The following is a 23,372-nucleotide window of genomic DNA, read 5'->3' as shown; positions in this document are numbered from 1 at the left end:
AGACCTATGACTTCATCTAAGACATCGTCAGTACCCATGTGGTTCTCACGAATACTGGCGGTGTAGGGTCCATTATGTTCGAGAAGTCTTCCATCTAATTGTTAGAGACTTTGGAAATGTTGATTCTTCATCGCCCAATCAGAAAGAAGGGTGTTTACTGAAATACTTTCACACCGCTTTTTCTCCAGAGAATATATTTTGCAGTGTAAGGTATCGCTTGGCCTTGCCTACATTTTTTATAGTTACAAAAATTTCCCGTGAGCTGTTGTGTTTGTACGCTACAAAAGTTAATTTATTAGATAAAATAAAATATTTAATTCACAAAAAAAACTCCTGTCCACGAGCTGATAATAAGGAGGAATAGTTGTTTAAGTAGGTAATGGCTACGTGGCGCATTTTGTTAAGCGTAAGAGCAAATATTTTCAGCTTTAAACACTCCTTGGTCTTAAACCCCATACGGTTTTAGGGATTATTTTTGAAGCTTCAAGTAACCAAATGCTTTATTGTCCGTTGGCTCAGAAAGCAAGTTCCATTGAAGATTACACGATAGCTGGTTGGATGAGCTGGATTCTTTGTCGAAGAAAGGTAAGATTGCATTTTGTGACTTCACTGAAGTGGAAACTCTATGTAAGAAGGCGAGATTGCACAACAGTTCAGGCTGGCGTGCTAGTGTTCAGCTGGGTGCAATAGAAAGCGGCTTTCGAAGTGATGTAATATGCGATGCTCGAGTTACAATACCACAGGCTACATTTTTTTCAAAATTAATGTAGTCCATACGCTTACTCATTCCGGAACACCTTCTACTGAAGAGGAGCACAGCGCTGAAGACACTGGACTCATGTTCGGGATGACATAGGTTTAAATTCTTGCTCTGCCATCCACATATAAATTTTTTGTGGGTTCCCTAAATCACTGAAATAGAATAACGGGGATGTTACTTTCAAAAGCGCATACCCATTTTGTCTTTCCTCTTTTCTCGAATCAGAAATCTGGTTTAGTGTCCCATGACCTTTAGTTTAGTCCTAATCTTCCTTTGCCTTAATTTATTTTCATTTATTTATTTTTTGCTTCCGTTTCTGCCATATAGATATCCTCAGAAATTTTACAGCGATTTCAGAGTCCAAAAGCGTATAACAAATGATGTAATCGAATATGATCCAATTTCTAATTTAACACGCACTTTCTTTGATGCACTCGCATTCAAAGTGAGATTTTTGACGAAGTAATCTGCGCATAGTTTTATTTGCATCCATTATTGGACCACGAATTACAATATTCTCTACCGCTGCACGAATTAGTTAATACGACACAAGTACATTCACAACTTAATGTGGTACCCTAACTCGAAACTCAAGGTACATGCTATTTACAAACACACACACACACACACACACACACACACACACACACACACACACACACACACACACATATATATATATATATATATATATATATATATATATATATGGCTTAAACAACGAATGGATAAATCGTTCAAGACATATTCTGACTGTGACACGATATCACCTTACCATGAGAACCAAGTCAGAAAAATTGTTGGGACTATAGCAGCGCTTTGTGCATCTCTGATACTGAGCAAATTATCCTTTTAATTTTCCAAACAGTTTTCTCCGCGACAGAACTGTTTGCAGGGTCGCACAGATCTATGTTCCTGTTCACATCGCAGTTTGAGACTGTATGCGGTTAAGATTTGCTTGTCACATTTCGGAAGAATCCTGTGGAACTATAGTGGAATGAGCTAGTTATGGAACTTCATTCTTATATAATACCGGAAAAGTAATGTTAATGGCTTTTGTAACATCATCAAGCACAGAAATCGGCATACATCACGAAATATAGCTCTTTCTCATGCTTACATCTCTCAGTAACCTTGCCTCCCGTAATTTTGGCTAGATTCTTTAAAGCCCTTGCAGACGTATACCAATAACTAAAACTTTCGATTGACTTTGAGTCTTGATATCCTTTTTTGACTCTGTAAAAAAAATTGTTTTCCAAAACGGTCAATTGCTATTGACATTACGCCCGTTTACTAGAACTTTTGTTTTCCGTTTATTCCCTGAAATTCCTAGTTCGATATAATTACAGTCAAATGAAATCTTAATCCGTACTAAAATTATCAATATTGTTTTTGGAAATCAGTCTCACGTAAAGAACTGCAAATTATTTAATATCTTCAGCTAGCAGACCAGGCTGATTCAGAGTTCAGCGCGTCAAAATACTCGTAAACCAAAGCAGATATGACATGTGGACTTAAAATCACAAAAATGTCACATATAGTTTGGTTTGATATGGTTTAAATCATTGATATATTCAATGAAGATACTGTACCCACTAGATGTTTTATGGTAAGCTTGGTAGTGACCACAAAAAATTGAATATCAAGTGGAAGTCGTACACAGTCCTTCGATTTGTATCGAAACAGCTACTCCCGTCAGCTACTGCTCTGATAGGGTTCTGAGAGTGAACGATTAATACTTGTTGTGATAGAGCAGGGATAACACAAAGACGTAAGAGATCATTTACAAATCATACTTATTACTACAAATTACATGCCATTGAAATGAAGCATAACATGAAACAATGAGTACTCTCTGACTGCCTCAGGCCTATTGCCCACAACGTCATTTGATCGTCTAACTGTAAGAGGCTAATCAGGAAGGCGCCTGTATTTCGAAACAAATGACAAAATTTTTCATGTGATTTAAAAACTTCTTCCATGTTTCGAAGGTGAAACCAATCCAACGCAGGGGGGCAGGCTGCTAACGATCCATGTACACATATATAGACACACTGATGTTCTTATACAATAAGAAATAATTGGTAAGATTAAGGAATATAACGAAGTATAACAATAAGTCTCGAAAACATAATATTATCCTTTACAGATTCAATATAAGACACTAGAAGGAATTAATACAACATCTAAGGACTTCCAGTGTGAGGGTATGAAGGTTTCAGTTGCGTACGACTTCCTAGGGAAGGCACTGTTCGAACAAAGATGGAACGTCAGGGTTTAACGTCACATTGTCAACGAGGTCATTAAGACGCAACGAAGATTCAGGTTATGGAAAGATATCTACGAAAATCGAACATATCTTTTTAAAACAACCATTCCGGTATTTAGCTCAAGCGATTTGGGGCGTAATCACGGAAAGTGATGGGTAGACGGGGATTTGAACCATCGTTATTACGGATGCGAGTCCAGTGCCTTACCAGTGCGACTAATTGCTCGGTTCATATCAGGAATATAGGGGTCAGACAAAAGTATGGAAACACCAAAAACAAAAAACAGTGTAGAAAAACAGCTGGCATGCAAAACAGCTTCCAGCCGCCTCAGAGTGGATAATTACTGGTTCGATAGTGACCACAACGGTACTGAAACAGAGGATGACAGACTAAAGGCCGCAATACTAAATGTCTTCTTCCAAAGCTGTTTCACAGAGGAAGACCGCACTGCAGTTCCCTCTCTATATTGTCGCACAGATGACAAAATGGTAGATACCGAAATAGACGATAGAGGGATAGAGAAACAATTAAAATCTCTCAAAAGAGGAAAGGCCGCTGGACCTGATGGGATAACAGTTCGATTTTACACAGAGTCCGCGAAGGAACTTGCCCCGCTTCTTGCAACGGTGTACCGTAGGTCTCAAGAAGAGAGTAGCATTCCAAAAGATTGGAAAAGGGCACAGGTCATGCCCGTTTTCAAGAAGGGACCTCGAACAGATGTGCAGAACTATAGACCTATATCTCTAACGTCGATCAGTTGTAGAATTTTGGAACACGTATTATGTTCGAGTATAACGACTTTTCTGGAGACTAGAAATCTACTCTGTAGGAATCAGCATGGGTTTCGAAAAAGACGATCGTGTCAAAGTCAGCTCGCGCTATTCGTCCACGCGACTCAGAGGGCCATAGACACGGGTTCCCAGGTAGATGCCGTGTTTCTGAACTTCCGCAAGGCGTTCGATACAGTTCCCCACAGTCGTTTAATGAACAAAGTAAGAGCATATGGACTATCAGACCAATTGCGTGATTGGATTGAAGAGTTCCTAGATAACAGAACGCAGCATGTCATTCTAAATGGAGAGAAGTCTTACGAAGTAAGAGTGTTTTCAGGTGTGCCGCAGGTGAGTGTCGTAGTACCGTTGCTATTCACTATATACGTAAATGACCTTGTGGATAACATCGGAAGTACACTGAGGCTTTTTGCGGATGATGCTGTTGGTATATCGAGAGGTTGTAACAATGGAAAATTGTACTGAAATGCAGGAGGATCTGCAACGAATTGACGCATGGTGCAGAGAATGGCAAGTGAATCTCAATGTAGACAAGTGTAATTTGCTGCGAATACATAGAAAGAAAGATCCTTTATCATTTAGCTACAATATAGCAGGTCAGCATCTGGAAGCAGTTAATTCCATACATTACCTGGGAGTAGGCATTAGGAGTGATTTAAAATGGAATGATCATATAAAGTTGATCGTCGGTGAAGCAGATGCCAGACTGAGATTCATTGGAAGAATCCTAAGGAAATGCAATCCGAAAACAAAAGAAGTATGTTACAGTACACTTGTTTGCCCACTGCTTGAATATTGCTCACCAGTGTGGGATCCGTACCAGATAGGGTTGATAGAAGAGATAGAGAAGATCCAACGGAGAGCAGCGCGCTTCGTTACAGGATCATTTAGTAATCGCGAAAGCGTTACGGAGATGGAAGACTTTGCGGAGAGACGCTCAGTAGCTAGGTAAGGGCTATTGTTGAAGTTTCGAGAACATACCTTTATCGAGGGGTCAAGCAGTATATTGCTCCCTCCTACGTATATCTCGCGAAGAGATCATGAAGATAAAATCAGAGAGATTAGAGCCCACACAGAGACATACCGACAATCTTTCTTTCCACGAACAATACGAAACTGGAATAGAAGGGAGAACCGATAGAGGTACTCAAAGTACCCTCCGCCACACACCGTCAGGTGGCTTGTGGAGTATGGATGTAGATGTAGATACAGATAGGGTTTTCAAGGATATCTTATACCATCATTTGTATGAAAGCATGGCGTCTGTTCTTTCGTACAAGTCTGATGAGGACGAAGTGTGGGGGAGAAAGGAAAGGAAAGAGAAGGGACTATTGATATCAGCTGCGGGAGTCACCAAGTAGCGAGCATGTAGGACATGATGGACAGGGATTGCAGATATGTTGCGCTATGTGGGAATATGGGTCGGCCGATAGGCGTGTCGAGATACACTGTGTACGGGTGGCACAGTGGTTAACACAACTACCTGGTAAGCAGGAAATACCAGATTCAAATCCTGAATTGGCAGACATTTTTGCTCGTTGTCGCTGATGCTACACATAGTCCTGATGCAGCTGATATCAATATTTCCTCCCCTTTCGTTTCATTTCTCCCCCTCCTCCTTCAATTTACGTAATTTTTATACCATCATTGCTGCAAAATAGTGTCAACTTCAGGTAATGTGGAGGTGGACGGAGATCAAGCACCCTTCTCTCTAAAATAGACCACAAAGGCTCAGAAATATTGAGATCAGATGACTGTGGCGGCCGTGGAGACTGATCGTCATGCTCACAAAACTAGTCCTGGGCGATGCGGGTTCTGTCGCCTTGGACCACGGCATCCTCTTTGGAGATCAAATACTTTACTATGAGATGGACCTTGTGAGCCAAAATGGTCACATATTCCTTAGCAGTAACGCGACCATGCAAAGTAACCATGTCACCTGTGGAATACCATGATGGGACTGTCCAGATCATCTCCAATGATCTCTCTCTCCTTCCCTACTCCCCCCCTCCTCCCCCGCATGTTTCACTGGACATTAACTTTCTCAGAAATTAGAAACAATGTGAAAAAATACTCACCCGACCTAATGACATTCTTTTATTGCTCTGTAGTCCAGGTTTTATAGCTTCGGCACCAAATTTTTATGGTACCGGAATTTCCATCACTAGTCACTGGTTTTGGGATTCCAGATTGTCCTGCAATTCCCATCTCATGGAATACTCTCCGTCTTGTTTTGGTCATTCAGTTTTCAAGCGTCTTTTCGAGCTGTGGCCCTCTTATTTTCCTTCATGATCCTCTTCAATGTCTGTCCGTCACGATCACTCAACATTCATTTCCGTCCGCCTGTTGACTTAGTAGATAATGTCTTTCTGTTTCCCCTGTATGCGGCGTAACTCTACGAAATGGTGCCTCTTGACACATCAAACACTTCGACTACTTTGGTGACGAAACCGCCCACCACACAAAGCACCAACTTTCGAATGCACTGAGCTCCGATATAATGCACTCACAACTACACATGCACTCAGACATACACTCATCGCTATCAAATATTTGAACCACTCTCTATAATTTTCGTCCTGCAACCGTTTCTCACGAAACGAACTTAGGTATCATGTCTTCACTTCGTTGTTATTATTCACTGTTCAGAATTATGAAAGCTAGTCTACTGATGTCCGCCGCTCGTGGTCTCGCGGTAGCGTTCTCGCTTCCAGAACACGGGGTCCCGGGTTCGATTCCCGGCGGGGTCAGGGATTTTCATCTGTCCCGAGAGGACTGGGTGTCGTTTTCATCATCATCATCATCATCATTCATCCCCATTATGGTCGGAGGAAGGCAACGGCAAACCACCTCCATTAGGACCTTCTCTAGTACGGCGGCGCAGATCTCCCGCATCGTTCCCCTACGCTCTGTCAAGAAGCATAGGACTTTATTTCCATTTCCAGTCTACTTATGCACGATCCGAGTGTTCCAACTGATAACTCAAAATGAACGAACATACAAAGTCGACATTGCCAGCTGACACCTGGCTGCAACTAGTCAGTGTTTCTTTAATAATGTGGCAGCCGAATATTATAGATGTTGCAGTGAAAATTTATCGGAATAAAAATAGAAACGTAGCGTTTTGTTGCAATAAGAACAAAGTTATTTAAAATGATTAAAGGGTAAGGTCACATTGTAGGCCAAAGATTAAAGCCATTTGTCCGTATACCCGGCGAATTTCCTGGGCACGCTGGGTGGCTCTCGGAGATCTGGTAATCCTAGTTACTTTGGACTCAAGTGAGGCGAATTTTGTGGCTAGGACATTAATGTGAGTTCACTATCATGCTCATCGAAGAATGCAGCACGACACTCGAAGATTCTATCGTTGTCGAGAAAATCATGAAGTATGAAGGGACGCAAATGGCCCTCAGTAGTATTCACGTAGACTACAGCTCTCACGGTGCCTTGAACTGGCACCTCAAGTTCCATGGAAGCCTAGGGAAATATCCCCCATAGCATAATAATGACCCCATGGGCCTGCGTCCGTGGCGCAGTGGATGCTTCGAGCAGCCTTTGGTCTGAATGACGACATATTCAGACACGACCATCAACCTGGTGTAACATGAAACGTGATTCACTAGTCGATGTGACACATTTCCATTGATCTTTGGCCCAGTCTCGATAACCCATTGCACTGGTAACTGACGATGTCATTGCGTCAACATGAGAATACATGGGCGTTGCAAATACTTGTCCATACCAAAGCATTGCTGTATGTCGCCAGACCTATCGCAGATCGCTGAGATCGGTGTCTATCGTGCTTTACGGAGGGGAAAAGCCTCCAACGTCTACATTCTGTGATGAGGTGTAGACGTCGAACACCTTGTCGTCCATACATGGTTTCAGCCGGCCGGAGTGGCCGAGCGGTTCTAGGCGCTACAGTCTGGAACCGCGCGACCGCTACGGTCGCAGGTTCGAATCCTGCCTCGAGGATGGATGTGTGTGATGTCCTTAGGTTAGTTAGGTTTATGCAGTTCTAAGTTCTAGGGGACTGATGACCACAGATGTTAAGTCCCATAGTGCTCAGAGCCATTTGAACCAACCATACATGGTTTCACTCTTTCTTAAAAATCTTTCCATGTATGTTTACTACAGTAACGCGCTAACAACGGATCGTCTACACATCTTCCGGGATACTCGTTCCCAGGCGCCAAGCTATAATGGATTTCCCTTTGTCGAAGTCACTTGTGACACTGGATTTCCAGTTTTACGCCCTGTGGATGCTGGAACGATTCCCCAATGGTCTCGTCTCCACTTTTTTCCTCAGTTCGTAACGTTGACACAACCATTGACATTCACTGTACTGGAATACTCTCAGCAGGCAATTCTACTTCAGCTTAGTGTGTTGGACACAATATAGTCCTTCCTTCTCGACAAGTCCACCATTACGTATGCACGTGCAACGTGAGTTGCCCGTTAGATATGTCATTCACTCAATTTTTGAGACGCTAAAGTGTTTTGTTGCAACAGTTTATCTTCGTCTGCATCTATACTCTGTGAATCACTGTAAAGTGTGTGGCATGGGGTACTTCTTATCGTACCTTATAGTAAGGTCTCACAGTTAGACACAGAGGAGAAAGAGTATATCGACGATTTGCACGACAGATAGAAAAGATATGATAAAGTGTTAGAAGTATAAATGGCTGCCGATTGTGAAGGACGTAAGGGATCCAATATTAGAGCCAGAGTTTGACAAGTGTTGTAAAAGTTCTTGATCAAACAAGGCAGAAGGAGTACATACTAATACTTTGGAATATCTAGAATGATTGAGGGAAGTGGATAACAAACGATAATTCAAGTGAACATGTACAAGACAAGACTCTAATAATACCTATCGGATGTCTGAGTGTTCGAACGAGCAGTGCAAGCATGAAGTTCTTTGAACACTGCTATTGTGATCTTTAAAGACGGGAATGCCCACAGGATACTCGCCATGAAGATGTAGAAGTAAGGGCCAGATTTGGTCATCGAGAAAGTTGAAATGTACATCTTGGTTCGTGTTCAAGGTAACTTGGCTGAATGGACTCAGGTCATGGTATATAAAACATCCCCAGAACATTCTCCGTCTCCAACTACAGTGTTGGTTAAAGGCTTGATTGGGTCGTCGGTCTCGAGACCTGAATCACATGAAACGGGACAAAATCGCAACTTGTTGGAACGAACTACACGCTCTAGACAGCTGTTGTTCAGTTTCCATGTTATTTGGCTCGTTGAAAACATGCAGCTTTATGTGCTGCTGTGAGCCGTGCCCTTTCGCTAGATAGTTGAGTTCGCTCGGAAATTGATTGAGATGGGTCTACGTCCCTAAAAGCACCAGTTCCTTTCGGATTTGAAAGCGACTGTCGTTGCCAGGCGCGATGCTCGTCTCCTATCGCTGTCGGTTAGGATCGTTTTATAGTCACTGCGCTTACGCCCAGGGGAATAAGTACAGTCACTGGTGGGGTTGTCATTCGTGCCTTTGTGTCAGGACCATTACCGTTATGGGCCTTCTTGTCACAACAAGACCCAATTTCGTCCCGATTTTGCAAAATACTCTTATGAGCTAGGCTCAAGTGCTGAAGTAACGCCGTTAGCGCAGCGTGGAAATGCAGTCTCAGTGGAATCAATCTCTCAGTGCCAGTTTAACTACAAGCTGACTTGCATGGAGTTTTATAAATACGTAGAAGGGAAAAAAAGCCTACTGAATAAGGTGACATCTTCCGAAAAATATGGTGTACCAACTACTTCTGCCGCAATGGGTTCCACGTGATTGTGTTGTAAATAAAAATTAATTTTATTAAATAAACTTTTTACTTCACTTCTACACGCCCATCTCAGAGTACCCTACGAGGTTCCAGCTATATGTAGCAATCCCAGTCATGGGGGTCCCGAGCTAAGTACATAACATTCCCTCCCCTCTCCTGTTGCAAGTCTGCATCAAACCCACCCCATTTCCAACTAAAAAAAAATGGTTCAAATGGCTCTGAGCACTATGGGACTTAACATCTATGGTCATCAGTCCCCTAGAACTTAGAACTACTTAAACCTAACTAACCTAAGGACAGCACACAACACCCAGCCATCACGAGGCAGAGAAAATCCCTGGCCCCGCCGGGAATCGAACCTGGGAACCCGGGCGTGGGAAGCGAGAACTCCAACTCAACAATGCGTCACCCACACTAGCCTTTCAGTCACCCCATCCTCCCTTCTCCTCTCGTACACACACACACACACACACATACACACATACACATACACACACAGACTCCGTTACACTATTATCCTGGTCGCTCTTCTCGAATTTGAGACAAAAAGTGAAATAAGTTAGAAAAACTAAAAAAAGCCTGTTGTATCTTAAATACTTTGGTGAAGCGAATATATTCTCAATAACTTTTTCTCGATTCATCCGTACACAAAATACCTACTGTACTTGACCCTGCTTCGTTGCGCATAACAACCATAAATGCAAAGTGTTTCTTCTGAGAATCTATATTTTATTAATTAATAAGACAATCTACTTACTCTCACAATTAAAATATTAAACCTGATTAAGTAAAAAACTGTGAATGTCACGAACGTGAAATAATGTCTAATACTATACTGCAAGACAAAACAAGAAGGACTAGATAATTTCAGAGAAATGGAAAAGTTCTGATAGACAAGTAAAACTATAAACTACTAATTAAATGCATTTGCTTAGTTATCGAAATCCTTGTCTTACTTAGTGAGTTTTTCCCCTCTCTTGCATGTGCAGTATATTCCTTTCATTCAGAAAAATCCGTATCCATACTATTTCATGTTCTATATAATTTATAAGAGCTTTACGTCTTCATCTGCAAATTGCGAATCATTGTAAAGTGTACAGAATGATTCATAGAAGTACTGTAGGTTTCTTTTTTATTCGCCGACGGAGCGCGGGCCTCTATACTCCTGTGCGGTATGTAGTTTCCATAATTTTGGCCGCACGCTCTCTGCAGAACAGGTGCGTAGGAAGCTGAAGAATATTTGTCGTTTCTGTGCTGGAAGGTCAGTATAGGTGTCGTCCAAACACTTTCTTGGGAGATGTACGGCGCCTTGCTTCGAGCTCTGTGCAACGGGATATCCTCCTCCAGCATTACTTTTCCTCAACAGCAGCTGTTGATACCAGTATTATTTTTCGAATGATGGACAGGTCAATAATGTCTCGATTGCTTTTCTGAAAACTTTCATATAATTTTGTACACAGTGTACTATATTTCAAGCAAAAATTTGTGAAAAGGAATTCCTTTACAAAATCTATAGTTAAATTTTTTTAAAAACATTTGAAATTACAAATTATTTGCACACTTAAAATTTCTTTTAATAATTACGAAATCCTGTACTGTTTAATATGTTTATTTCTGGATTCATTTATGAATAATTGAAAATAATAATGTAACGGAAACTAGCAGAAATTCATTTGATAAGAAAAATTGTAAACCCTTTGGAAAATATTATTGCTATTTCCGAAGATTGTAGGAGTCGTAAGCATTCCTCTGATGCGATCGGACGTATTTTTGTAATTTTGTGCGAACATTGTATTTCGGCTTTGTTAATGTGAAAAATCAAAATACTGTATGATATACTAAAACGTGAGAAATTACATTTACGTAAAAAAGATGCTGCAACATCAGTATTCAGATTTATTTAGTTCAAATCAACCGTGAGGACCTGATGTGAGATTTTCGGCTTCAAGAATCAGACCTCTAGACAAGAAGAATTGGGGCCGTCTCAACATGACAAGATAAGTGAACTAGAAAATTTATTGCAATCTTCGAATCTTCGCTCCTCTCAAATCTTCATCAATTACTTGGATTAGACACCGTTTAATGTGGACAATAGATGGAAGTGAAAGGAGCGGAGAGATTACTCTGCTAGTTAAGATTTTTCGACACTTTCGTAACACCCTCCCTACAGTAAAACAAATCAGTGACCATTAGCGGCACCTTACTCCTACTGACAACACTTCTAAACCAGATGACTAGACCAGACTCATTGCAGAATGTAAATCTGCCTTAAAAGTAATTTTAACTTGGAAAAACAAAGCTCAGCTTTCGCTAAAGCTGTAGTTTCTGTTAGAAACTATAAATTAATTTCTCAGCAGTAGCTGTGCTGGAAAGATAAGGGTACTGTGATGAGGAAATGTAATTCCAAAACTTAATGGCTTCATTTTTAGGCTCTTCGTCATAGGTGATAGGTATGAAATAAGATTATATTGTTACAGAATTGTTAATGGCTTCATTTTTAGGGTCTTCGTCATAGGCCGTAGATACGAAATAAGATTATATTGTTACGTACATGTGTTATAATATACTTCATTCATTATAACCATGTATTTGATTACGAACAAATGTTGTCAGTCACAATAAAAAAGCGATATTTTAAACTTAGTTACGCCCTCTGTCCTCCCCCCGCACTGAAAAAGCTCGTCGAAGTGGGTTTCTACTGCTGTGATTCGTTCCTAGGCAATTTACACTCAATGGTCTTTGTTTTCCGATGTTGAAAGTTTCGTCAAGTTATGGTAGCTAGCGGGGCGGACAAAAATGTGGAAATACCACGAGAAATGTGTGACTGAACATAAATGCAGACGCCTGCCAAGCCTCCAGTTTGTACTGTTCAATTTGACCACGAACTGCGCCAGCGCAATGTTCTCAATACGCTGCAAGTGTCAGTCGTGGTCACAACTGTGGTGTGGCCCGAAGAACGAGATCGTATGTCGAAGTTGGTACCTAGTATCTGCTCGACATCATCCAGAAGTAGATCTAGACTGGCTAGGCGCACTGCAGTGCCGACTCGAATGTTTATAGTGTTTTTCCGTGCGTCATATTTAAAATCAGAAATACGGAAAGCGAATATTATAAAAGAACCAACATAATATCTTCTTAAATTCTTGCCGAAACAGTTTTCTGCAGAAGACGGCAAAATTATTATGGTGTGAAACACCACCATTTCTACAATTCTCAAGATTTTGGTAATCAGTTATACCCACATATTTCCAGAGACTTCTCTGTAGCATCGAACTAAAAGTGAGGCATTAGTAAAAAGAGGCTTCTGCCGTACGCTGAAGAAAAGCTACTAAGCGAATTAAAGCAAAATGTTCCCTTTCCGTTACGTTCAAAGGCTTCAAACAAGGGTAATAAAAACATTACCTGCTAGTTGTTACGTAACTCGGCAAAGGTAAGGGAATGTAAAGAAGTTCTTGATTTCTATGAAGGCGTAAACTAATGTGTAGAATCCATTACAAATAAACTGAAATCTGTTATATTGGAAAAAAGTTTAACACTAAACAATGTAGTTTCATTTTCAGCCGACAATGCTAAAATTAATTTCTTTAGTCGTGAGTCCGTCTTTGCTAGAGTAAAAGATGAAAACACAAACTTAATCAGTGATAATTGTTGTTGTCATATATTACATAACTGTGCTAAACTTGGAATCACGCTTCTAAACTATGATGTAGAAGGTCTAGTTATTAAATATATATTCAGAATTTCCTTCATCACCAATAATGCCGACGAACTAAAGCCATTTTGCGAGTTTCGGCAGCATGACTATAGTGGAAATTGCGGCACACTGTTGTGCGATGGTTATCTTTGCAGTCAGCTGTGGAGCGCCTTGTTAAGATGTGGCGCCTTTAAAAGATGTATTATGTAGCACTGGTTGAAGAAAAAACAAACCCTCTAATCTGGAAATTTACTGATTCGCTAATAGTACCATAGGGTTTTCTGTATTTTTAAACCAATTAGACTTCTGGAAACGTGAGAACATACTTTCCACTGGTTTCCGTTGATAGTGAAGAACAGAGGCTAGTGAGGAGGATAAGTGTTATGGATTTGAAGTTAACATGTCTTTGGAACATGTTACAGAAAAAGAAAAGAATATTCAAACTGTATTGGTTAACTGCCGTCTTTTGCATTTGTAATAAAAGTCTTATTATGACCAGACACGTTTTACTATATTCTACAACACCTACTGTGGCCATTGTAAGAATATGTTTTTTTCATCGTTGTAGTGACCATTTAAGACGCTTTAAAATTAAAAATAAACGCGTGTGGTCTTAACAGGATTTTTATGACAGTTGCAAAAGACGACAATAACCTATACGTCTAGGCAACTGCGGAAAAAAGACTCCGAAAAAAAACATGTGAAAGAATATGTTTCTAAAAGACTGCTAACTTGTTTATAACAGATTATTAAACTATATTAGTAAGTCGTATAACTTTAGTGGAAGGAGTATTTTGAAGAACTTCTGAACCCGGATGAGGAGGAACAAGCCAAGGATAAAAAAGAGGAGGAACAGCAAATAGGAAAAGACCTTACATGAGGAGGAGTGGAAGAGGCATTGGGCAAGATGAAGGGAGGGAAGTCACCAGGTCTGGATGAGCTAAGTATAGAGATGGTGTGAGCGGCAGGACAGGTGGGGATACAATGGCTATATCGAGTAATGAAAATTGTGTGGAGACCGAAGATGATCCCAGAAGACTGGAGGAAGGGAATAGTTTTCCCGATTTTAAGAAGGGAAATAGAAAAGAGTGCAAGAACTATTGGGGGATAACATTGATGAGTCATTGTGCAAAGATTTTTGAGAAAATTTTGGCAGCACGATTTCGGGCAAAATTAGAAGGAAGAACGTGAGAAGAGCAACGTGGCTTCAGAAAAGGAAGGTCCACAGTCGATCTCATTTTAGCTGCAGGAACAGCACTATCAGTATGGAATAGATCTGCTAATAACCTTCTTGGACACTGAAAAAGCGTATGATAGTGTACGTAGAAGCAAAGTGTGGAAAGACCTGAAGAACAGAGGAGTAGCTGAACAGATTATTTGGAGGAAAAGGGAAATGTACCATGAAAGTGTGAGCTGTGATGAAAGTGGGAGGAGAGAGATCAACTTGGATTGAACAGAAGAATAGCTTGCAGCAGGGAAGTGTACTTTTACCATTACTCTTCGTTCTAGTGATGGATGATATAATGAGTACAGTAGCACAAGTAATTGGTGAAAGGAAGATGAAAGCTATAGTGTTTGCAGATGATCTGATGATTTGGGGGAATAAGGAGATAAGGAGGAGGAAGTACAGGAGCAGTTGGACGTATGGGAACGAACAGTACAAGAATATGGGATGAAATTTAGTGTAAGTAAGAATGAGATGATTATCACAACAAGAAAGAAGGAGAGAGGAACAACCTGAATAACAAGTGGTGGGGGACGATTGAGGAGAATGGAGAGTTTTAAGTACCTAGCAAGCCTGTTACAGGAAGATGGAAAAAACGACAGAAATAAACGAGCGGGGGAGAAAAGCAGAAGCATTTCGGAAGAGTGTCACAAACCTGATATGGAGCAAGGATGTGTAAAGGTTGTATACCGATCATACTACGTCCCGATCCTGAAATATGCGTCAGAAACCTGGGTTATGAAAGGAAGAGAGAAAAGCAAAATACATGCTGGTGAGATGAAATACTTGAGAAACAGCATTGGAGTGACAAAAATAGACAGGTTAAGAAATGATATGATCAGAGAGTAAATGAAGGTGGAACCATTACAGGGTCCGATAGAGAAATCAAGGCTGAGATGGTATGGACACGAGAAGAGAATGGAGGAGAAGAGGATACCCAGGAGGATACACGAGATGAAACTGGAAGGAAAGAGACCAAGAGGAAGACCGAGAGACAGATGGCTGAAAGGAGTAGAGGAATGCGTCCAGAAGAAAGGAGAAGACTGGACCAAGGTGAAGACGGAGAGATGGTGGCAAGACAGAAGACGATGGAGAGGCCTATGTTCCATATAGACCCGGCCAGGGGCTGGAAACTGTCCAAGATGATGATAATGATGATAACTTTAGTGGGAATGACAATATGTATAAAGCTGTGTCTGTTCTAGAATTGTGCTAGAATTGACAATTAGTGTCGCTGGAAACGAACTGTATCATGAGTTTTCTGTTTTGAAATCGGTGGCATCAGGCCTTGATAGGAGGAATAATAATTGTTGTAAACTGTAGAGTGAGTTTTTCAAAGCAGCAGATGCACCAAATCTGTTCAAAGTAATACAGCATGTCCTCGCAATTCCTGTGAGTAATGCGCAAGTTGAACAAGTGTTTAGTGAAATGAGTGCGTTATCATCGAATGCTAGAAACAGAACGTCCGATGAAGTTGTGAAACTCGAGATCAGCGGTCGGATGAATTTGAAAATGATGTTTGAAGATTTCTTCAGTGTGGTTCTTAAAAACAAAACTCACGTGAACGCAGCGAGATCACAAACAATAAATGAATAATAACGTATGAATTTATAACGGTGATTTTTTACCAGTATTGTTTTTATTTGGTTTGGTATGAGTTGTGTTAGTGGTAACTGCAACATTAGTAGGTGGTTAGTAGCCGTAGAAGCAGAAGTGGTAGCAGCAGTAGTAGTTAATTTTATTATGTTGGCGTGACAGTAATACAGTTGAACCTGAATTACGCTCAACTCTGTTCTGCGTTATTCTTTTTTGTACGTAGAGTTTTGTCGGTCTTGGAAAAATATAACTTAAAAACGCGTTAATTAAACTTTTACGTAATTAGCTGTTATACGTAACAAATCTCGGTGAAATAAACTAAATTTTGTGTAATTTTAAAGAGCATTGTTGTTTGACACTGTCCTTAACTTCGTTGATGTGCGCTAGTACGGCGAGCGGGCGCCGCCGCGGGAACAAGCGACGACATGGTTAACCAGAGCGGGCGGCATGGAAACAAAGACACTCCAAAGACACTCCTGGCACTGTTGTTTCGGGAATTTCTTTCGTGGTAGCAGTCGAGAAGTTTAAAGTTGTCGGCTGACGTTTATTGTTGAACAGTGGTTCGCCGACCGTTGTGACCGAGCGGTTCTAGGCGCTTCAGTCCGGAACCGCGCTGCTGCTACGGTCGCAGGTTCGAATCCTGCCTCGGGCATGGATGTGTGTTATGTCCTTAGTCTGGTGAGGTTTAAGTAGTTCTAAGTCTAGGGGACTGGTGCCCACAGATGTTAAGTCCCATAGTGCTTAGAGCAATTTTTTTAATAGTGGTACTCTCACTCAGTCGCTTTCGATCAGCCATGGGGAACAGAAAAAGGAAAAGTTACACACTAGATCAGAAATTAAAGTTTATTCGAGAGATGGATGCTAATCCATACAAAACAAATTCTGAAATTGAATCAGGCCTAGGGATGCCTGTACCACTCTATGAACAATCATCAGCAAAGGAAACAGTGTTTTGAACGAGTTTTCGAAACTGGATGTAAAATCAACAAAACATAGCCGTCAGCAAGAAGAGAGACGCGTTGATCTGAAAAGGGCACTTTTACATGGTTCCAGCCAAAACTGGGTGGAGCTTTATCGACGAGTGGCGACATGCTGAAAGCAAAGGCGACAAATTTAGCTAGAAGTAGGAACATCACTGCTGATATCAAGGCTTCATCAGGATGGTTACAACGATTTAAAGGTCCTTATGGAATCACAAGGAGAATAATTTACGGCCAATCGAAAGCTGTGGACAACGTCACGGTGGAACGCTGGATTGAGGTTCTGCCGTGTTTCTTAAGGAATTATCAACCTCAGAACATCTACTGATGTGACGAGAGCGATCTATTCTACAGTCTGCTTCGTTGTAAAATATTAGCTGAAAGGGTGACTCATGCCATGGAGGGAAGTAAAGTAAAATTCCCGTTACTGTGTTTTCCGCCAGGAATGCAAATGGATCTGACAAACTTCCCCCACTTGTGATAGGAAAATCTAAGAATCCAACGTATGTCATAGGTGTAAAGGGGAAACATACAGAATACGAATCCAAGAAAACTTCTTAGATGACCGTGATTTTAATGGAACAATGGTTCAAAAAGAAAAAGAATAGGATGGCTCTTCTTATGGATCGATGTGCAAGCACATCCACACTAAGTAGTTTTGGAAAATGTTCGAGTGGAATTTTTCTCTCCGAACTGTACCATTGTTTTACAGCCGCTCGATTTGACAATATTTCAAATTTCAAAGTGCATTATAGAAGGAAACTGGTTCAACATTTGATAGCACTGACTGATGCACGAAATAAAAGCCTCTCCATCAACTTACTGCCAGCCATGTAATTTATTTCGGCTGCCTGTCAGCTGGTGTCATCTTCCACAATCAACAACTATTTCCGTAAAGCTGGTGTCTTACTGGAAGAGACAGCCGCTGACGATGATGGCGGTGGTGATGGTTAAGTCGTGTCTAGTAGCTCTACAGTAGCGTGCAGATTTCGGCAATTTTGTACATTTTGATGATAATCTCGCCTTATGTGCGGAACTACAAGATGAGGAAACTATTGCTGATGTGTGCCGAAAAACATGGTGATGATCAAGCAGATGGACCAGCTTCAAGTGACAGTGATCGAGATGGAGAAGACGACTTGAATTTTGAAGCATCTAAAGTGGGTGATGTGCAGTCGATGTGCCCAGACCATACATTATTGCGAAAAGTTGTAGTGAAAAGCTCTGGATTCATTAATAAGTTTGAAAATTGAGGTGTATACACATAATGCACGAAAAGTGAAACAAGTCTAAGTATTTGATTTTTTAAAGCAGGATGAAGTTCAAAATTATGTATTTTCTCTTCAGTATTGAATCTTGGTTGTTTGTACAGTACCAAGTGCCAATTACCATATAGTATCTAATTTCTCTAAAGCAAGACAGAATAATTTTTTCCCCAGTTATTATCGCCGTATGTAAAGTGTTGCCTCTTCTAATGTTACTTTAAATCCGTCTTGATTGCAATTGTATCGCGGTGGGTGACCAATGGGCATATTTTACTTCGATGGTATACAGGCTACTAAGATTGCCACTAAGCCAACACGAAGTAGAAAAGGAGTTAAGTATTTTAAAACAAGTGGCCGTAGCGAACGGATATACGTGTAAGCAGGTGATGAATATTTATAGGAAGATAAAGAAGAGGCAAATGGAACAAACAGAAGGAAGGCAAGTAGCAGTTAAGAGGAACAACAAGAAAAAATATGTAGCTCTCACTTACAATGGAAGAATTGCAGACAAAATTGAAAGATGCTTTCGTAAATCCGACGTTAAAATAGGGTTCCGAACAAATAACACGTTAAAATTGAAGCTCCGGCATAGAATATGTAATAGTAGGAATAAATTTCAGGATTCAGGTGTATATAAAATCAAATGTAATGAGTGCTGTAAACAATATATAGGGCAGACTGGTAGGAACTTTGAAACCAGATTCAGGGAGCACACCTTCTCTCAAAACAAAACAGCTTTTGGGGCGCATATGGCTGCGACAAAGCACTCAGTCACGAATATTGAAAACAACTTAGACATCCTGCATAGAGCTCACAAGGGACGGTTTCTTAACATTTTAGAAGAGATCGAAATATACACCCACAAAAATAAAGATCCGGATTTAATCCTCAACGAACAAAGCGAATTCAATCATAACGCCTATTTTAGCATTTATGACGACCTACTAAGATGACAACTGTTGCGTATGGAGATCCAGGCCGAGGGATGAGAGATGGTGCGCGGTGGAGAAGCCGGAAGACGCGTGCAACGCCTGGCGTCGTTGACGGGGCCCTCCTGTGCGGCCCTCTTGCCCGCGGCGATGGACAGCAGACGACTGAGCGGACCGCGGCACAACACCAAAGTGGCGGGAACCACGGAAGCAGACCGTAGAAGAAAACAAGATCACACCAGCACCATAGATATATAAATCGCCCTATGCCTTTTAGATCGTATAAAAATGATAATTTTACTGTTTTTTAATCCTGACAAGTACAGATTTTAGCTTTGACATCTACATATTTTAATTAAATATTTTTAATATAAAAAAGATCTACTGAATACAGTATGTGCAAATGGAATGTAACAAATGTACCAGACGCCACCTGTCGGTAATAGTGTTATAATTAATATAAATGACGTGCACTCTGCCAACCAATTTTATGTGACGTAGCATGTGAAAGTTACTGAATTGGACGGGTTACTCCTGTAACTTAAATATCAGGTACGTTCTGGTACATTTAATGTTGATTAGATAGGATGAAAAAGATTTGCTTTCGTGAAATAGTAAATTAGTATAATTATTTTTACAGATCTGAAGATGGTTCTGAATGAACCGAAACCGGTCATATGAATAATAAAAAATTTGCAATCAAGACGGATTTAAAGTAACATTATAAAATCACTGATTGCTGTTATCCCATAAGACATTATGTCTGTTTTTGCAAAAAATGTTGCCTCTTCGTATTTTTTTTTTTAGTAGAACATACTATGTGTATTACGATATTTGTATTGACTTCTAAGTAATTATGAGTTACAAGTAATCTTTCCCTTCCTTTGACACACGTGTAAATCGGGTTCAACTCTAATACAGAAAAACAAGTTTAACAAATTCTGCACCGTATTGAACAAATGTCTGTGACCAGCTATTAGTCTATGGCCATGCCTCTAGGTTCAGTCTGGCAACCCTAAAAGGAACTCACCCAGAACACTATCGTGCACCAGGCACCAGGTCCGCGCCCGCAAGCTACCACACCTTACGGTACGAGGGCTGTTTGACTTTTACATAGATATGTGGGGTCACGTACCTCTAGAAACCTATCAAGAAATTGTCAACTCCATGCCGTGCAGAAACGCTGTTGTATTGCATTCCAAATGTGAACCAACGCGCTATTGAACGGATTCTCATATTTTTTGGCTCGTCAGTGTAGATCGAGGTGGGTAGAAGGAAAGTTGCAAACAAAATATAGATAAAAAGTTCAGTTTTCCCATGAAAATTTTAGTCGGGTGCGGTACAATGAAATAATCTTTTTAATAATCGTCAACTGCGGCGTGCGTCTAATTTTCAACGCCGCTCTCCGTATTGGTGTGGCAAGTACTGAAGCATGTATTTTAATCTTGATCTCAACCCATTCGTGATACAGGCTCGTCAGATATTACCCGCAGTAGTGCGCATTGTTTTTAACTCAGGTTCCGGCAATTCAGTTGCCGTTTTCAAGGGAAATCTGTAGTCTAGTCATTCGTACACGAATATTTGATGTTGGTTGTGCTCTGTTGTTACAGATCAGTTTTAAAAATAGTTACATTCTCAGTGTTTTCCTAATTCTCAGCAGTGCAGATTTTGAGTTTTTTTTTTAGATGCACCGTTGGAGCCCAAGACGAGTTGTAACGACTATACTAATTTAAATTGATCAGTTTACTTAGATCGAGTAATTAGTCTCTGAAATATGATCCAGTTTGTGGCCCCGTTTCGTATGGCAGCAGCAAATCGCGGGATCACTTCGAGTAGGTGAAGTTTCTGACGTCACGCCAACGCTAGAGTGTTACAATGGTATTTTTAATGCATGACAGGCTCATTTCCGCTACGAGTCATTTTCAAATGGATGCGTACATGTCACAAACAGTACACCGAGCGAAACGCAGAAGTACACCCGATTGTGGCTTAAACTGTAAACGACCAGTAGTGTGTACATCAATGCATGTTTTCTAAGAAACACAGTTGAGGTGGATAACAAGTATGTCCTTTAACAAATATTTTGCTGTGGAGCCTAAATGCGAGAACTTACTTTAGTTCAACTCCCCACTACTCTCTCATCTTACTGGTAAATGAAAATTTATTTTTTTGTGACTGATTGTTTCATTGTCATTTTAAACCAGAAGTTAAACTTAACAAGACCGAATGAAACTCACTGTTTTATAAACAAGGTTTTTCAAAAAACCAGGACTATCGCTTACCAGTAAGTACTTACAGTAATTCATGGTGGCTTAAAACATTGTACACTGATTGGCCATAACATTATGATCATCGACCTACTGTCGATATAAACCTGTCCAGGCGATAGCAGATAGACATACGCACAGTACATGTAGTATCAGTGAGCATGTTGTCCGCGTGTTAGTTTGACCGAAGGCAGATTGTGATGGCTCCGAGGCTCGCCACGAGCATTTTGGAAACGGCACGACTTGCGGTTGTTCGAGGAGTGCTGTAGTGAGTGTCTCCAACACTTTTCGAAACCGAGGTGAAACCACGTCCAGACGTCTTGCGGTTGGGCGGCCACCCCTCATTACAGGTGTCGGACGTCGTAAGCCGGACAGACTGGTAAAACAGGACAGGCGGGGAACTGTGGCGGAACTAACATCAGACTTTAATGCTGGGCAGAGTACAAGTGTGTCTGAACTCACAGTGCACCGAACACCCCTAACGATGGGCCTATGCAGCCGACGACCCATGCATGTACCGATCTTGACGTCGGCAAGCAGTGGAAGAGCGTTGCGTGGTCTGATGAATCCTGATACCTTATTCGTCAAACCAATGGGAGGGCGCGAATCCGTCGTTCTCCAGGGGAACAGTTCTGTGATACGTGTACTGCGGCCAGGCGGCTCCATTATGGTCTGCGGAACATTCACGTGGGCATCTAGTGGGACCAGCGGAGCTCGTTCAAGGCACCATGACAACCAAAAGTATCGTATACTGGTTGCAGACCACGTACGTCTCTTCATGACGATCACGTTTCCCAACGGCAGTGGCATTTTTCGACAACATAATGCGCCACGTCACAAGGCCAGGAGTGTTTTGAGAGGTTCGAGGAACACAGTAGCGGATTTAAGGCGATGTACTGGCCTCGCAACTCACCAGATCTGAACCGATCGAACGCATCTGGTATGTGATTTAACATGGGATCAAAGCGCATCACCCCCTGTCCCGGAATTTACGGGGATTAGGTGACTTTCGTGTGAATATGTGGTGTGAACTCCATCCAGCGACCTGTCAAAGCCTTATTGCTTCTATGCCACAAGGCGTCGCCGCTGTTATACGTTCAAAGATGGACATGTTAGGTAGGTGGCCATAATGTTCTGGCTGATCAGTAACTCAGACGTATCTGCAGTTGTGATGAACTATCAGAAGACAAACGACAATGATACGTGGAGACGCTAAATGGGAAATAAAAATTGTCAGCGTATTTAATATACATAAACAATGAAAAATATGTACTGGAAAGGCATCTTGTAGAAAGCAAAAATCTGCCGTACGAAAAAAAACCAGTTAAAAAGACGTGGTTGACAAACCCAGAACAAGATGGGAAACATAAGAAAATCAGTCCTGATATAATTACGAGTAACTGAGGGATTGAACGCATCAGCTTCGGGGTATAACTATCCTATGTCTACTAAAACCACTCGTTTTTAAATACAGCACTTTCATTGGTAAACGAAACACGCTGATTACGATCTGATCTCAACAGCTTAGGGGAATACTTATGAGGTACAACTAAATGCCAAGCAAAATGGTTGTCAACACAGATGCTGGTTTGAACATCAGAGCGCATTAGGCACGGTTTTATCGGAAGACTAAAAAATTTGTCAACGACTGTAATTTTTACTCGTGCACTTGATTTCCCTAGAAGAGCATTTCACGTGCCACGAAAAAAAAAAAAAAAATAGGCTTACAGGTCGTTGGACGAATGGGCAGCAGCGTCTTATAGGGGGCTTTTGAGTGAAACTCGAAATTAGTGTTGAATTCGCGACAGT

This window comes from Schistocerca piceifrons, chromosome 1 (genome assembly GCF_021461385.2).
Source record: "Schistocerca piceifrons isolate TAMUIC-IGC-003096 chromosome 1, iqSchPice1.1, whole genome shotgun sequence".
NCBI classification, from domain to species: Eukaryota; Metazoa; Arthropoda; class Insecta; order Orthoptera; family Acrididae; genus Schistocerca; species Schistocerca piceifrons.
This window is presented reverse-complemented; position numbering follows the sequence as displayed.